The sequence below is a fragment of the Aotus nancymaae genome, unplaced genomic scaffold, assembly GCF_030222135.1.
Source record: "Aotus nancymaae isolate 86718 unplaced genomic scaffold, 86718_ANA_hifiasm-v0.15.2.pri h1tg000067l, whole genome shotgun sequence".
Taxonomy (NCBI): Eukaryota; Metazoa; Chordata; class Mammalia; order Primates; family Aotidae; genus Aotus; species Aotus nancymaae.
Window position 1 is genome coordinate 19,994,661 of NW_026988482.1, and position 18,366 is coordinate 20,013,026.

The following is an 18,366-nucleotide window of genomic DNA, read 5'->3' on the forward strand; positions in this document are numbered from 1 at the left end:
TGCCATTCACTGAGAAAGAATACTAGAAAAAGCGTTTTGCAGGGAAATCATGAGTTTCATTTTTAACAGGTTAAAATTTAGATATTTTGAAATATTCATGTAGAGGTGTTGACAAGATAATGGGATCCATCACTCAGAAGAGAGGTCTGAGCTGGAGAGCTAAATCTCTGATGTATGGATGATAATTGAAGTTACAGGCGTGGATGTGAGTGTCTAGAGAGGAAGAACAGCATGTGAAAAAAATGGGGTTTCATGGATATAGCTTAGTGAGCTCCGGTATTTAAGGTTTAGGTGGTAGGAGACAAAGCTTTGAAAGAGACTGAGAAGGAATGGTCAGGAGAATATGGTTTTATGAAAATCAATGGCGTATACTGTTTCAAGGAGAAGAATGGTCAGCAGTGTTGAATGCTGCTGAGACACCAAAGAAAATGACAATTGAAAATGTTTGTTACCTTTAGTGACATTGAAGTCTTTGACCTCAGTGAAAGTAATTTTAGCAAAGTGGAGACAGAATCTGAGTCATTCTAACATACACAGTAGCTTTCCATGGAGTAGACATTTGGTATGTTTTTTCATTTGCTTTACCATGAAATGGGTAATTATGCAGAAGAATGTATAATGTATATGTAGTATTTGAAGAACAAAATGAACAACATTTACCTATAACCCGTTAGGTAACAGAACTTGAGAAGACACCTGCATGCCCCTTCCTGTTTGCATCTACCTTCTTCATTTGCCCAGATGGACCACTTTTACTGTTGTTCTGTGTTCCCTTGCCTTTTGTTTATAGTTTTACCACATACGAGTGATTCCCTAAACAATATACTGTTATTTTTACAATATGCTTTTTCAGTTTTAACTGGTTTTGAACTCTGCATACATGGAATTATACTGTATTCATTCCGGAAAAAAAAAGAACCTCAGATGAATCAAGAATAGCAAGGTGCTGGAGAGAGATCCAAGATGGCTGACCACTAGCAGCTTGGGATAGTAGCTCCTAGTGAAAGTGCAGAGAATGAGAGGATGCCACACTTTCAGATGAATTTTTGTTGCTCATGGACCAGGAGATTCCCAGCGGAGGAGACCCACGGGTCGCTAGCGCGACTCTTGTGGCTGGCGCAGCGGTTTTGCCGGTGCCTCAGCGCGGCGGTTCTTGGTGCAGAGTGAGCGGGACTGGGTCCCCTTTTGGCCGATTCCCAGGCAGAAAAGCACCATCAATCTTAACACTGCTGTTTTGGCCGGTGCAGTGGATTGCTCAGATATCGGCGCTGGGAATCAACAAGTTCAACGTCCACTCAGAAACCTAATTTGAAAGTCGGAAATCACAAAGACGACAGGTGGATAAATTTACAATGATGGGAAGAAACCAGTGTAAAAAGGCTGAGAATACCCAAAATCAGAATGCCTCTCCCTCTACAGGTGATCACAGTTCCTCATCAGCAACGGAACAAGCCCTGATGAAGAACGAGTGCGTTCCATTAACAGAATTAGGCTTCAGAAGGTGGATGATAAGAAACTTCTGTGAATTAAAAGAACTTGTTCTAACCCAATGCAAAGAAACTAAGAACTTTGAAAAAAGGTTTGATGAAATGCTAATGAGAATAGACAATTCGGAGAGGAGTATAGGTGAATTAATGGAGCTGAAAAACACAACACGAGAACTTCGTGAAGAATGCACAAGTTTTAACAGTCGAATTGATCAAGCAGAAAAAAGGATATCAGAGTTCGAAGACCAACTTAACGAAATAAAATGAGAAGTCAAGATTAGAGAAAAGAGGATAAAAAAGAATGAGCAAAGTCTCCAAGAAATATGAGACTATGTGAAAAGACCTAATCTACGTTTGATAGGTGTACCTGAATGTGACGAAGAGAATGCATCCAAGCTGGAAAATACTCTTCAGGATATTATCCAGGAAAACTTCCCCAACCTAGCAAGGCAGGCCAATATTCAAGTCCAGGTAATACAGAGAACACCACAAAGATATTCCTCAAGAAGACCAACCCCAAGGCACATAATCGTCAGATTCACTAGGGTTGAAATGAAGGAGAAAATACTAAGAGCAGCTAGAGAGAAAGGTCAGGTGACCCACAAAGGGAAGCCTATCAGACTTACAGCAGATCTCTCAGCAGAAACCCTACAAGCCAGAAAAGAGTGGGGGCCAATATTCAACATCCTTAAAGAAAAGAACCTTCAACCCAGAATTTCATATCCAGCCAAACTGAGCTTCAAAAGTGAAGGAAAAATAAAATCTTTTGCAAACAAGCAAGTACTTAGAGATTTTACCATCACCAAGCCTGCTTTGCAGAAGCTTCTGAAAGAAGCACTACACATATAAACGAACAACCACTATCAGCCTTTCCAAAAATATATCCAGCTAGCATCAAATGGCAGTATTAAACTCATATATATTATTAACTGGATAAAAAGCCGAAACCCATCCGTATGCTGTATCCAGACCCATCTCACATGCAACGATATACAAAGACTCAAAACAAAGGGACAGAGGAAGATTTACCAACCAAATGGAGAGCAAACATAAATAAATAAATAAAAAGTAAGAGTTGCAATTCTCAACTCTGATAAAATAGACCTTAAAGCAACAAAGATCAAAAGAGGCAAAGAAGGACATTACATAATGGTAAAAGGATCAATGCAACAAGAAGAGCTAATGATTCTATATATACACACATCCAATACAGGAGCACCCAGATACATAAGACAAGTTCTTAATGACTTATAAAGAGACTTAGCCTCCCACACAATAATAGTGGGAGACTGTAACATTACATTGACAATATTAAACTGATCAACAAGATAGAAAATTAACAAGGATATCCAGGACTTGAACTCAGACCCGGAACAAGTAAACTTAAAAAACATTTATAGAACTCTCCACTTCAAATACACAAAACATACATTCTTATCAGTACCATATCACACCTATTCCAAAAGTGACTACATAATTGGAAGTAAATCACTCCTCAATAATTGCATAGCATTTCATAGGTTTAAATGAAATATTGGTTGGCTGCTTGTTTGTTATTTTCTTCCCTTATTCCTTCCTGTCTCCATTGTTAAGCACAATTATTGGCATAAAAGAGGTTTTCAATTCCCATTTTTAGACCGCATTCTAGCCTGGGCAATAAAGCAATACTCCCGTTCTCTCTCCCTCTTTCTCTTCCTTTTTCTTCCTCTTCTTCATTCTTTTTTTCTTTTCTTTCTTTCTTTTTCCTTTCTCTCTTTCTAAAAAAAAAAAAAAAGAATAGCAAGGTGCTACAACTGTTGACGCTGAGTGATGGATAGATTAGTGTTCATTTTACTCTTTTCTCTCCTGTAGTGTATGTTAGAAGATTTCCATACTCAAATGTGAAACAGTTTTTGAAAGATTGAGAAGTTTTTAAAAGTTTTATTATTACTTTAAATTTTAAAAAAGTTTTTTAAGACAGGGTCTCACTCTGTTGCCCAGGCTGGAGTACAGTGATATGATCTTGACTCACTGCAACCTGGTTCCAGCCCAGGCCTCCCCCAGCCTCAGCCTCCCGAGTAGCTGGGACTACAGACCGCATCACCACATTTAGCTTGTATTTTTTGTAGAGAGGGGTTTCACCATATTGCCCAGGCTGGTCTTGAACTCCTGGCTCAAGTGATCCACCCATCTCAGTCTCCCGAAGTGCTGGGATTACAGACAGGCATGAGCCACCGTGCCCAGCTGGAAAAGTTTTTTTTTTTTTGAGACAGAGTTTGCTCTTGTTCCCCAGGCTGGAATGCAATGGTGCAATCTTGGCTCACTGCAACCTCCACCTCCTGGGTTCAAGTGAGTCTCCTGCCTCAGCCTCCCGAGTACTGGGACTACAGGTATGCACCACTATGCCTGGCTGGTTTTGTATTTTTAATAGAGATGGGGTTTCTCCATCTTGGTCAGGCTGGTCTCTCGCTCCCAACCTCAGGTGATCCGCCTGCCTCAGCCTCCCAAAGTGCTGGGATTACAGGTGTGAACCACCGTGCCTGGCCTTTTTTTTTTTTTTTTTTTTTTTTTTAGAGGAAAAGAAAAAGGAAAGAAAGGGCACTCTGAAGATCTTACAGGGTCATATTTAAGTGGTAAAACTTTGGAAAAGTGACTGATCTTAGGCAAACGGCAGGGTATTGTCCATTCCCTTCCCCCTACCCAGGGAGCAGTCTGGTTTCCAATCACCTGCACAGAGATTGAGTGCTTGGAGCAGCCCTCACTGCTTGGCTATGAGAGTTCCAGGTCTGCACCTGAGTCCATTATCTGCACCCCAGGACTTTGCTTTAGGCCAAAGCCAGGAGACACTTATAGGTTCAATATGAAATTGATCTTCTGGTCTCTGAGGAGTGGTCCATAATTTAGCATTTGCAGTTTTGGTGGGTGACACAGAGCCCCTGAGGCACCAGGTTGCTCTGGATCTGGTGCAAGTAGCTTTCACATGCTTCAGCCCTTGCCCTGAGAGTGCCTGGATAGTTTCAGATGAGAAAGGAAATCCTGGATGGGCATCTCCGCAGGGTCCCCTTTCTGAAGAAAGTTGTCCAAAGATGGGAAGCTCATTGGAAATGTATGGACTACAGTCCAGAGAAGATCCTGACTCTGCTGGGGCCCAGGAATTTGCCCTTGTTTTTTTAGGTGCTTCTTCACCACATGCTGGGGTGGTTGCTCCCGACCCTCCATACTCCCTGCTTTGCATATGGAACCTGGCAGCTGCTGGGGCAGGAGGCACTGTTGATGAACCTGCTGGTGAACTCTCAGTCTGTAGCGGGATCTCTGCTCTATGCATGTCTGCTCTGAGGGTGGGATCAGCAGAAGACAGTCTCATCATCCCAAATGGAAGCTCGAAATCTGCTATTAAGGAAGTTGGGTGCAATACATGATGGTTAAATAGGCTTTCATGGGAAGCCCTGATAATTTTTACTAGCAATGCTGTGTCCTCGGGAAATACAAGTCCAAAATTTGCCTTTTATATAAGAAACCCAGGTAATTTGGACACAGGTTTGAGAAACGACACTGAGAGGCCCCAGGCCAGTGAATGGGATGCAAGCTGGTGTAGGGCAGAAAACATCTAGAAGCTGTTCTTTCCCACTGAGGCCAGAAGGACAAACACGGCACTCAAATAAGCCTTAAAGAGGCCTTGAATCTCCACAAACTCAGGCCCTGCTCAGTGTTGAGTAAAATAAAGGTTAACTCAGTGATCTGATGAAAGCTCTCATGTGGATAAACAGTTCTAATTAGCTTGTTCGTTGTCCAACGAGCTCACTTGGGTCTCATTGGTAACCAAGGCTTTTTTTTGATCATCCATAGACTTTCAGTGACAAATTGTACTTTGGGGTTAGTTAATGCCCATAAAATAATAAAACAAAGCAAAATGAAATATCACCATGTTACAGCAAGACTCAAGTGGTTTTATGATGTTTTGATGAACTGTGTTTGTATTAAATGAAGACCTTCATTTGAAACCTGCCAAAAAATGCTCATTTTCATGTTTAAAAAAATTTTTATTTTTTATGTTTATTTTTTTGAGACAGAGTTTCTCTGTTGCCCAGGCTGGAGTGCAGTGGCATGATCTTGGTTCACTGCAGCCTCTGCCTCCTGGGTTCAAGCAATTCTCCTGCGTCAGCCTACCGGGTAGTTGAGATTAAAGGCTTCGCCACCACGCTGGGCATATATATATATATATATATATATATGTGTGTGTATATATATATATGTGTGTGTGTGTGTATATATATATGTGTGTGTGTATATATATATGTGTGTATATATATATACATTTAGTAGAGATGAGGTTTCACCGTGTTGGCCAGGCTGGTCTCGAACTCCTGACCTCAAGTGATTTGCCCACCTCGGCCTCCAAAAAGTGTTGGGATTACAGGTGTGAGCCACTGCGCCCAGCCTGAAAAGATTTTTAAATGCTGAATGGCACTATCTTTTAGTGGAGACATTTCACAAGTACATAAAAAACAGGATAAAACTATCAAAAACACACAGTCTCTAATCAGCTTAGGAAAGTGAGATTGGGGGGGCAAATCTCTTTAGAGGCTCTTTAAGTTGATAAGGCAGGCAACTGAGAAAAAAATTAGTTGTATGAAAACATGTTTGAATAAGGGGAATTTAGGCATCTAAGCAAATATGATTTTTGCATTATGCTGGAAACAAATGCTGCATGTTTTGGAAGGATTTACAAGCACATTTAAATATAAACAAACAAACACATGAGAAACAGGGATTGAAGCAAACATGCCAAGTTGCCTACCCGTTTCTCTTCATTTCTTCTCTCACCCCCCTCTTACAATCAACTTTTACGTTGCCAGAGTCTCCAATGTACCTAGCTAACTTTCCAGTTGTCCTTAAAGATAGAGGTGAGGTGTCATTCAAAGTTATTGAGTGGGGCTTAAAGAAAGTTCCTTTTTTCTTGTTTTGAGACAGGATCTCATCTCACTCTGTCACCCAGGCTGAAGTGCAATGGCACAATCACGGCTCACTGCAGTCTCAACCTCTCTGGGTTCAGGCGATACTCCCATCTCAGTCTCTGAGTAGGTGTGACTACATGTGTGCACCATCATGCCCTCTTAATATTTTAATTTTTTGTAGAGATAGGGTTTTACCATGTTGCTCAGGCTGGTCTTGAACTTCTGGGCTCAAGAGATTTACCTGCCTTGGCTCCCAAATTGCTGGGATTACAGGAGTGAGCCACCATGCCTGGACTACAAGAAAAACTTTTTTTTTTTTGTGGAAAGAAACACTGGTGATTCAACTGTCTCTACTCTCCCCTTTGCTTTTATTTTATTTTATTTATTTATTTTATTTGTAAAGTGTCTTATTTTGTATAGTTAACACACTACCAAATGTGTCTTTAGATAGCCCTGTCCTGGTGGTGTTTTCTTTTTCTTTTTATAAATGACTTCAAGTTTAATGATTAACTATGGGCCAGTGCCAATGGCTAGACAAACTACCAACTACAAAATGGACATCTACAAACTACATCTAGGACAGATGTCTCCTGTGAGATTTGAAGAAGATACAAGTGTAGAATGAAGGAGGGCTTCATTCTGACAAAGTGGTTAAGCAGTAGGTCATGTAAATTAGACACTCTGCATTGCCTTTTTTTTTAATGAGAGAAAGAAAGAAAGAGAAAGAAAAAGGGGGAGTGAGAACAGGAGTCTTGCTCTATTGCCTGGGCTGGAATGCAGTCTAAAAATAGGTATTTGAAACCTCTTTTATGCCGATAATTGTGCTTAACAATGGAGACAGGAAGGAATAAGGGAAGAAAACAACAAACAAACAGCCAACCAATATTTCATTTAAGTCTGTGAAATGCTATGCAAATGCTGAAGAGTGATTTACTTCCAATTATGTAGTCACTTTCAAAATAGGTGTAATGTGATACTGAGAAAAATGAATGTTCTGTGGGCCTGGGGTGGAGAATTCTATAAATATTCACTAAGTTTACTTATTCCAGATCTAAGTTCAAATCATAGATGTCCCTATTAATTTTCTATGTCGTTGATTTATCGAATATTAATAATGTGGTGTCAAAATCTCCCGCTATTAATGTGCGGGAGTCCGAGTCTCTTTATAAGTCATTAAGACCTTGTCTTATGTATCTGGGTGCTCCTGTATTGGGTGCATATATTTTTATAATCATTAACTCCTGTTGCATTGATCCTTATTAAAGTCCATTTTGTGAGAGATGAAAGTTACGACTCCTGTTTTTTTTTGCTCTCCATTTAATTGGTGAATCTTCCTCCATCCCTTTGTTTTGAGTCTTTGTATGTCGTTGCTTGTGAAATAGATCTGGATACAGTGTACCGATGGGTTTTGACTTTTTATTCAATTTACCTGTCTGTGTCTTTCATTGGGGCATTTAATCCATTTAAATTTAGAATTAATATTAATATTTGTGAGTTCAATATTGTAATTTAATGCTAGCTGGCTATTTTGCCCATTAGTTGATGTAGATTCTTCATTATAGAGATACTCTTTACGTTTTGGTAAGTTTTTGGGATGACTGATACTGGTTGTTCCTTTCTGTTTGTAGTGCTTCTTTCAGAAGCTCTTCTAAAGCAGGCCTGGTGGTGATGAAATCTCTGAGTGCTTGCTTGTTCGTGAAAAATTTTCTTTTTCCTTCACTTTTGAAGCTTAGTTTGGCGGGATATGAGATTCTGGGTTGAAAATTCTTTTCTTTGAGGATATTGAATATTGACCCCCACTCTCTTCTAGTTTGTAGGGTTTCTGGTGAGTGGTCTGCTGTGAGTCTGATAGGCTTCCCTTTATGGGTAACGTGACCTTTCTCTCTAGCTGCCCTTAGAATTTTCTCCTGTATTTCAACCCTAGTGAATCTAGTGATTATGTGTCTTGGAATTGCTCTACTTGAGGAATATCTTTGTGGTGTTCTCTGGGTTAGCTGGAGTTGAGTATTGTCCTGTCTTACTAGGTTAGGAAAGTTTTCCTGGATAATATCCTGAAGAAGATTTTCCAGCTTGGATTCATTCTCTTTATGACATTCAGGTACACCTATCAATTGTAAATTAGGTCTTTTCATATAATCCCATGTTTCTTGGAGACTTTGCTCATTCCTTTTACTCTTTCTTCTCTAATCTTGTCTTCTCATTTCATTTCATTAAGTTGGTCTTCGACCTCTGATATCCTTTCTTCTGCTTGATCAATTCGACTGTTAAAACCTGTGCATACTTCATGGAGTTCTCGTATTGTATTGTTCAGTTTCATTAATTCACTTATATTCCTCTCTAAATTGTCAATTCTCGTTAGCATTTCGTCAAACCTTTTTTCAAGGTTCTTAGTTTCTTTACATTGGGCTAGAACATGTTCTTTTAGCTCACTAAAGTTCCTTATTATCCACTTTCTGAAGCCTAAATCTGTTAATGGAACGCACTCGTTCCCCATCAGGCCTTGTTCTCTTGTTGATGAGGAACTGTGATCACCTGTAGAAGGAGGAGAGGCATTCAGATCTTGGGTATTCTCAGCCTTTTTAACGCTGGTTTCTTCCCATCATTGTAAGATCATCCACCTGTCATCTTTGTAATTGCCTACTTTCAAATTAGGTCTCTGAGTGGACGTCCAACTTGTTGATTCCCAGCTCCGAAATCTGAGCGCTGGCCAAAACAGCAGCATTAAGATTCATGGTGCTTTTCTGCCCGAGAATCTCCGGTCTGGCTTCCCTCTTGAGTCCCTTCTTCAATCAGGTAAATGGGCTACTCTGCCTTCCAGGAGCTCCAAATGTTTATCAAAAGGGGACCTGGTCCCATTTACTCTGCACCAAGAACTGCCACGCTGGGGCACCGGCAAAACCGTGACGCCAGCCACAAGAGTCGCCCTGGTGACCCATGGGGCTCCTCTGCTGGGAATCTTCTGGTCCGTGGGTAGCAAAAATTTGTCTGAAAGTGTGGCGTCCTCTCGTTCTGTGTGCTTTCTCTGGGAGCTACAATCCCGAGCTGCTAGTGATCAGCCATCTTGGATCTCCTCTCCAAGAAAAACTTTTAATGGAGATAGCTTCATTTGAAAAGTAGGTGTCCTTTTGCCCCACCTCTCTTCTTTCTGCCTGGAATGTTTGTGTGACAGCTGGAGCTCTGGCATTAATAATGAGATCATGAGGCAATTTCGATGGTACAAGTCAGTCAGGATGGTGAAAGAGAAATAGATAGGGGCCTAGGTCCACTGTTGAATGGCACATATGTTAAAAATAATAGTCTCTATCTTGTTTATGTCACTGCTGGTTTTTGTTGCATGAACCTGAACCTATCCATGTGCCAGTACTATTGCAAATTCTGGAGACAGAGATGAGCAAAACATATGAACAGTTTCTGCTTCATGAAGCTTGTAATTTAGCTGGAAGACAACAATACGTAAGATAAATAAATAAAATATACAATTTGTTACATGGTAATAAGTACTAAGAAGTAAAAATAAAACAGGGAAGACAGATATAAAGTGTGGAGGTCATGGAAAGGCTTGACATTTTAGAGAATGTCACCAGGGAAGCCACATAGGATTTAATTGGGACATTAAGGTCACATGTGTATAAAGACCTAGTAAGAGGGAGAGTCAGGGAGTATCTGATGGAAACACATTCCAGGTGGGGAGAACAGCAAATACAAAGGCTGTGAGGTCAGAGTGTTCAAGGACAGCCAAGGGCTTGGACTGGGTGGAGCAGGATGATTGACAGAGTACCTAGCAGGAACAGTTGTTAAAGAGGTGATGAGCCTGCACTAGCAAGGGCTTGTGGACTTTATAAAGAACTTTGGCTTCTATTCTGAGTCAGATGGGAGCACAAGCAGGTTCTGGGTGGGGAAGTTGCAAGATCTGCTTTATATACAAACAGAATCACTGTGCTACTGTCTGAGATGAGGCTGAAGGGGCGAAGGTGGAAGCACAGAGACTGATTTGGGAGGTGACTGCATCATCTAAGTGAGAGAGGATGTTGGTGTGAACCAAGTGAAAGTGGTGGAAGCAGGAAGAAGGGGCATTCATCATATAAGGGAGAACCCTTAAGATCCCCTACAGACTGGATATGGGTTGTAAGAGAAAGAGAGGAGTCAGAGACAATGCTAAAGTTTTGGAAGAATGGAGCTGACATCAACTGGGTTGGAGCAAACCTGTTTCCTCTAGCCTCCCCACCACTGGGAGGAACAGGTTTGAGGGGAACATCAGAAGGTCAGTTGTGGACATTTCAAATTAGAGATGGCCATTAGATGTCAACTGGAAATCTTGAGCAGAGATGAATACATGGTCAGAATTCAGGACGTAGGTCCACCTTGGGAGCCATTGGGACATGGATGGTATTTGATGCTATGGGATTGGAGAAAGTCACCAAATGAGTAAGTGTGGAGAGAAAAGGGAAGAATCTGGGCACTGAACCATGGGGCCCTCTGAAGTTTAGAGATTGGGAGAAAAGGGGGAGCCAGCCATGGAGACTGAGAAGGAGAAGCCAGAGGGGAAGGAGGAAAACCAGCAAATCTGAGGTCGTGGTGGCCAAGAGAAGGAAACTCTCTCATGGAGGAGAGAGTGAGAGATGGTGTTCAATACTGTGTCAAGTAAGATAGAGACTGAAAATTAAATATGAGGACTCAATTGAACTGTTCATATAAACATTTTAGAAGAGCCCTTGGTACACAGTAATCATTCAATATATGGAAGGTGGCATTACACACACACACACACACACACACACACACATTTATTATATTAGCCCTGCTCAATCACATTTTCTGTCGTGATGGAGATGTTCTATATTTGTTCTGTCCAATACAGTAGCCACTTAGCTACATATAGATACTGAAAGCTTGAACGTGTGGCTAGTGAAACTGAGAAACTACATTTTTTTAGAAGGGTGAAGAATTGTATTTTATTGAAACTCAACTCACAAAAAGAAATAAGATGCTATAGTGTGCAATATGTTCACACAAAGCACCCTCAGGTGCACATTCAAGTAAGAACTCCATGTCCCTTTTCCTAGTTTTCCTACCCTGGGACTTTAGTCTTTTTCATTTACAATCATGTACACTTAATTTGAAAAAGGAAGCCCAGGACATTTTGATGTATTCATTAGCACCAAATTTAATGAAATTTTAATTAAATAAATACTAAAGTTTAAATAGCCACATGTAGCTGCTGGCTACTGTCTTGAACATGAGTAGTCTGTCCTGTCTAAATAGACCTATTCTGTTTATAGGCCAATTTACAAACGTTCTTTTTTTTTTTTTTAGATGATCAGCCTAATAAGTATGAGTTTTAGCCACCTTATAAAGGTGTGGTACAGAAGGCCCTTTGATAGAGTTTAAAAATTGTGTACACAGGAGTGGAAAGTCTAACTGAACAAGCAGAGGCTAGCACCCTGAAGAAAGAGGCTGATGGAGTTTAAGACACTTTAGGACCCAAATCTCATGCTGTCACTTAGTTGTGAAGCCCCAGACAAGTTGTTAAACCTCTCAGAGACTGCCTCATCCTCTAAAAAGGCCTGGCTACTTAATTTGCTGGAGCCTAGTGCAAAATAAAAATGCTGATTCCCTTGTTCAAAAAGTATTAAGAATTTTGAGCTGGTGAAAGCAGAGATCAAGTGTGGGCCCTTCTGAGTTGCAGGCTCTGTGCAACGCATAGTTTACATGACTATGAAGCTGCCTCCTAGATCGTGAGGATGTGGGCCAGGCAGTCAGAGTGCTGAAAATAGGAGAGGAAATGAAGATGAGAGTGTCTGCTGCTGCTGCACTGCTGCTGGACTGGGCAGAAGGCTGGGGTGGGGAGCTCTTTCCTTACATCAGATCTTTCCTCTTTCTGAGTTTTTTCCTAGGCTTGTTTGTTGGCTGGGTCTCAAATGACCATAGTCCAGCTCTTGCAATTACCTGCTGCTATGGTTTGGCTCTGTGCCCCCACCAGATCTCATCTTGAATTGTACTCCCATAATTCCCATGTGTTGTGGAGGGACTTGGTGGGAGATAATTTCAATCATGGGGACAGTTTCCCCCATACTGTTCTCATGGTGGTGAATAAGTCTCATGAGATCTGATGGTTTTATCAGGGGGTTCTGCTTTTGCATCTTCCTTATCTTTCTCTTGCCACCACCATGTAAGAAGTGCCTTTTGTCTCCCGCCATGATTCTGAGGCCTCCCCAGCCATGTAGAACTGTAAGTCCAATTAAACCTCTTTTTCTTCTCAGTCTCGGGTATGTCTTTACCAGTAGCATGAAAATGGACTAATACAGTAACTTGGTACCAGCAGAGGGGGCACTGCTGAAAAGATACCTGAAAATGTGGAAGTGACCTTGGAACTGAGTATCAGGCAGAGGTTGCAACAGTTTGGAGGGCTCAGAAGAAGAGAGGGAAATGTGGGAAAGTTTGGAACTTCCTAGAGACTTGTTGAATGGCTTTGCCCAAAATGCTGATAGCAATATGGACAATAAAGTCCAGGTTGAGGTGGTCTCAGGTAGAGATGAGGAACTTGTTGGGAAGTGGAGCAAAGATGACTCTTGTCATGTTTTAGCAAAGAGATTGGTGACATTTTGCCCCTGCCCTAGAGATTTGTGGAATTTTGAACTTGAGAGAGATGATTTAGGGTATCTGGCAGAAGAAATTTCTAAGTAGCAAAGCATTCAAGAGGTGACTTGGGTACTGTTAAAGGCATTCAGTTTTTATTTTTATTTTTATTTTTTATTGCATTTTAGGTTTTGGGGTACATGTGAATAACATGCAAGGTTGTTGCACAGGTGCACACGTGGCAGTATGATTTGCTGCCTCCCTCCCCTTCACCTATATCTGGCATTACTCCCCACGCTATCCCTCCCCAACTCCCCACCCCCCCCACTATCCCCCCTCCCCCCAACAGACCCCCGTGTATAGTGCTCCCCTCCCTGTGTCCATGTGTTCTCCTTGTTCAACACCCGCCTATGAGTGAGAACATGTGGTGTTTGATTTTGTGTTCTTGTGTCAGTTTGCTGAGAATGATGTTTTCCAGGTTCATCCATGTCCCTACGAAGGATGTGAACTCCTCCTTTTTAATGGCTGCATAATATTCCATGGTGTATATGTGCCACATTTTTCCTGTCCAGTCTATCATCGATGGGCATTTGGGCTGGTTCCAGGTCTTTGCTATTGTAAACTGTGCTGCAATGAACATTCGTGTGCATGTGTCCTTATAGTAGAACGATTTATAATCCTTTGGATATATGCCCAGTAATGGGATTGCTGGGTCAAATGGAATTTCTATTTCTAGGTCCTTGAGGAATCGCCACACTGTTTTCCACAGTGGTTGAACTAATTTACACTCCCACCAACAGTGTAAAAGTGTTCCTATTTCTCCACATCCTCTCCAGCATCTGTTTTCTCCAGATTTTTTAATGATCGCCATTCTAACTGGCGTGAGATGGTATCTCAATGTAGTTTTGATTTGCATTTCTCTGATGACCAGTGATGATGAGCATTTTTTCATATGTTTGTTGGCCTCATGTATGTCTTCTTTTGTAAAGTATCTGTTCATATCCTTCGCCCATTTTTGAATGGGCTTGTTTGTTTTTTTCTTGTAAATCTTTTTTAGTTCATTGTAAATTCTGGATATCAGCCCTTTGTCAGACGGGTAGGCTGCAAAAATTTTTTCCCATTCTGTTGGTTGCCGATTCACTCTATTGACTGTTTCTTTTGCCGTGCAAAAGCTGTGGAGTTTGATTAGGTCCCATTTGTCTATTTTGGCTTTTGTTGCTGATGCTTTTGGTGTTTTGGTCATAAAGTCCTTGCCTACGCCTATGTCCTGAATGGTTTTGCCTAGGTTTCCTTCTAGTGTTTTTATGGTGTTACGTCTTATGTTTAAGTCTTTAATCCATCTGGAGTCAATTTTAGTGTAAGGTGTCAGGAAGGGGTCCAGTTTCTGCTTTCTGCATATGGCTAGCCAGTTTTCCCAAAAAAATATGGAACGCTTCACGAATTTGCGTGTCATCCTTGCGCAGGGGCCATGCTAATCTTCTCTGTATCATTCCAATTTTAGAATATGTGCTGCCGAAGCGAGCACTCAGTTTTTTTTTTTGAGACAGAGTCTCACTCTGTTGCCAGGCACCAGGCTGGAGTGCAGTGGCACAATCTTGGCTTACTGCAACCTCCACCTCCCAGGTTCAAGCAATTCTCTTGCCTCAGCCTCCCAAGTAGCTGGGACTACAGGCACACACCACCACGCCCAGCTAATTTTTGTATTTTTAGTAGAGACAGGGTTTCACCATGTTGGCCAGGATGGTCTCAATCTCTTGACCTCGTGATCCACTGCCCTCGGCCTCCCAAAGTGCTGGGATTACAGGCTTTCAGTTTTAATAGGGAAACAGAGCATAAAAGTTTAGAAAGTTTGCAGCTTGACAATGCAATAGAAAAGAAAAACCTATTTTCTGAGGAGAAATTCAAGCCAGCTGCAGAAATTTGCATAAGTAGTGAGGAGTCAAATGTTAATCCCCAAAACAATGGGGAAAATGTCTCCAGGGCGTGTCAGGGATCTTCACAGCAGTCCCTCCCATCACAGGCCCAGAGGCCTAGGTGGAAAAAATGGTTTCATGGGCCAAGCCCAGAGTCTCCTAGCTGTGTGCAGTCTAGGGACTTGGTGCACTGTGCCCCAGCCACTCCAGCTGTGGCTGAAAGGGGCCAATGTAGAGCTCAGGCCATGGTTTCAGAGGCTGTAAGCCCTAAGCTTTGGCAGCTTCCACATGGTGTTGAGTCTGCAAGTGTACAGAAGTCAAGAACTGAGGTTTGGGAACCTCCACCTGGATTTCAGAGGATGTATGGAAATGCCTGGATGCTCAGGCAGAAGTTTGCTGCAGAGGTGGGGCGCTCATGGACAGCCTCTGCTAGAGCAGTGTGGAAGGGGAATGTGGACTTGGAGCTCCCACACAGAGTCTATACTGAGGCACTGCCTAGTGGAGCTGTGAGAAGAGGGCCACTGTTCTCCAGACCCCAAAATGGTAGACCCACTGACGGCTTGCACCATGTGCCTGGAAAAGCCACAGACCACAGACTCAATGCCTGCCCATGAAAGCAGCTAGGAGGGAGGCTGTACCCTGCAAAGCCACAGGGGAAAAGCTGTCCAAGACCATGGGAACCCACCTCTTGCTTCAGCGTGACCTGGATGTGAGACATGGAGTCAAAGGAGATCATTTTGGAGCTTTAAGATTTGATCGCCCAGCAAGTCTCCAGCATGGTTGGGTCTGCAGTGACCCTGTGCATTCCTATAGTGCTTGCCAGAACAGTTTTGAAATGGTTTGAGGCCTTGCCCTGCTCCATGTAGAGCAAGGTTATAGAATTTTCAGGCAATGAGAAAGAAAAAAAAGAAAAGAAAAAGAACAAAAAGAAAAAGAAAAAAAGAAAAAAAAAAGATGTGACTGCCCTGCTGGATTTCAGACTTGCTTGGCGCCTGTAACCCCTTTGTTTCAGCCAATTTCTCCCATTTGGAAAAGCTGTATTTACTCAATACCCATACCTCCGTTGTGTCTAGGAAGTAACTAGCTTGCTTTTGACTTTACAGAGTCATAGGCAGAAGGGACCTGCCTCGTCTCAGATGAGACTTTGGACTTTTAAGTTAATGCTGAAATGAGTTAAGACTTTGGGGGACTGTGGGGAAGGCATGATTGGTTTTGAAATGTGAGGACATGAGATTTGAAGGGGCCAGGGGTGGAATGATATGGTTTAGCTGTGTCCCCACCCAGATTTCATCTTGAATGGTACTCCCATAGGAGTTCCCACATGTTGTGGGAAGGACCTGGTGGGAGATCATTTGAATCGTGGGGGCAGTTTCCCCCATACTGTTCTCACGGTAGTGAATAAGACTTATGAGACCTGTTTTTATCAGGGGTTTCTGCTTTTGCACTTCCTCATTTTTCTGTTGCCACTGTCATGTAAGAAGTGCCGTTCACTTCCCACCATGATTCTGAGGGTTCCCCAGCTGTGTGGAATTGCAAGGCCAATTAAACCTCTTTTTCTTCCCAGTCTTGGGTATGTCTTTATCAGCAGGATGAAAATGGACTAATACACTTACATTAGAGGGTAGAGAAAAGGCTGTGCTGGTTCAGCCCTATAACTCATGGGATCATTAGGAGGTTCTTAAGGCTGGGCACAGTGGCTCACACCTGTAATTCCAGCACTTTGCTGGGTGAAGGCTGGCAGGGTCACCTGAGGTCAGGAGTTTGAGACCAGCTTGGCCAACATGGCGAAGTCCCGTCTCTACTAAAAATACAAAAATTAGCCAGGGATGGTGGGGCACACCTGTAATTCCAGCTATTTGGGAGGCTGAGGCATGAGAATTGCTTGAATCCGGGAGGTGGAGGTTGCAGTGAGCCACTGCACTCCAGCCTGGGCAATAAAGTGAGACTCTGTCTCAAGGAAAAAAAAAGTGCTTAGGAAGTCAGAGGCTAGGAGGGAATTGGCCAGGAGGAGAATAAGTTCCACCTTTCTTGTTTCCTCATAAGCACCTTTACAGCCAAGAAACAGCCTTGTGAACCCCCCAGACAGAACAGTGAGCTGTGGAGGTGGGTGTTGTCCTTAGGCTCCCCAGCATTGGCTGAGGATGCCTTGATGTGGCACTGATTAGACATGATCCTAGAGACCACACAGTTATGAATGGGACTCCCCTCTTCCCTGGGGAACAGGAGTCTATGAAAGGCTGGGGCTGAAGGGCAGGGCAAGGGTAAAGAAGACAGGTTTCGCAGCAGCCTGGAGGGCTATAGGTGCTTTGCTCTGTGGCTCTAACATCAGATCCCCAAGTATCCTTGACTTGGGGGAGGAGCTGCCAACACAAAGTCCAGACAGGGCATATAGGTGGGAGCAGACATGCCAATCAGGGTGAGTGACAGGGATGAACCAAAGTTGGGTTCAATATTCTGGACCTGGGTGACTAGAGGAATCAAAGCATTCTAGAGTTAGAAGTGACGTTAGAAGATTTAATCTTGTGCCCAGGACTAGATATTGTGCCTCAGTGTCCCTGAGGCCTTCTCCACCTCAAACTTGTGGCCTCCTGGAGGAAAGCAAAAAGAGGAAACAAACATTATCTAGGGAGCCTTGGGGTCCACCAGACTCTCTGGCAGACCCTCTCCTGACCGTGACTCCCAGAAGAACCCAGTCTCATGGTCTAACTTAGTAGCAGAGCACTATGTAAAGGCTCTATGTTTGCTGCCCTGCCTCTTGCTGGTTTGTGAACTCGGGCTTGTGACTCCTTACTGGGCCTTCTTCTCTCACCAGTAAGCTGAAGATAAGCTTTGCTGCTAGGATATTAGAAGGTGACATGAGATAAGGTTTGTAAAACACAGGGCACTTGCCTGACATCTACTTCCTCCTTGCCATCTGGAAGCCTCCAGTGTAACACCTGCCTGAAGTCACTGCTGAAGTACAATGTGTCTCTGACAATTAAATGTAACAGACATCATTTCTAGGGTACCCACTGTGTTGGGTAATGTGAGGCAGATGGGCCAAGTACAAGACAGGGGCCCCTACCTCTCAGAAAAGTAGCATCTTGGTTAAGCAAAAGACATGCAAGCACGAACTTGTTAAATAATGAAATGAATATAGCTACATGCAGAAGAATTATGAATCAAAAGGACTACTGGGATTTAGAAGGAGAGCTTAGCAGAGTTGGAGAGCTTCCTGGAGAAAACGTGCTCTGTGATAGACTCTGAAGTGCTGGTAAGGCTTGGAGGGTAGGCAGCTTTTGCTGTGAGTTGTCCAGAAACGATGGCATGGGTAAGATGTGGGCAGGAGTGGATTCAGAGCCCCACTGGAATAGAGTTCTGAGGTCATGGGTGAAGTGGGCAGAGAGAGGTCTGGAGAGGTAAGGAGGACTGGGCAGTGGAACGAAGGTGCCACCCACCAGCAAAAGACCAAGGATT

General features: G+C 42.8%; 2 non-coding genes across 2 annotated transcripts; one reads left to right on the forward strand and one right to left on the reverse strand.

Moving 5' to 3' along the window:
* Positions 1-14,415: 14,415 nt before the first annotated feature.
* On the reverse strand, positions 14,416-14,522 carry LOC135270888 (U6 spliceosomal RNA). Its single transcript, XR_010339043.1, has one exon. It is a non-coding gene; the product is annotated as a U6 spliceosomal RNA (small nuclear RNA).
* Positions 14,523-15,671: 1,149 nt separating this feature from the next.
* On the forward strand, positions 15,672-15,804 carry LOC135270852 (small nucleolar RNA SNORA9). The gene has a single exon (XR_010339012.1). It is a non-coding gene; the product is annotated as a small nucleolar RNA SNORA9 (small nucleolar RNA).
* Positions 15,805-18,366: the final 2,562 nt, after the last annotated feature.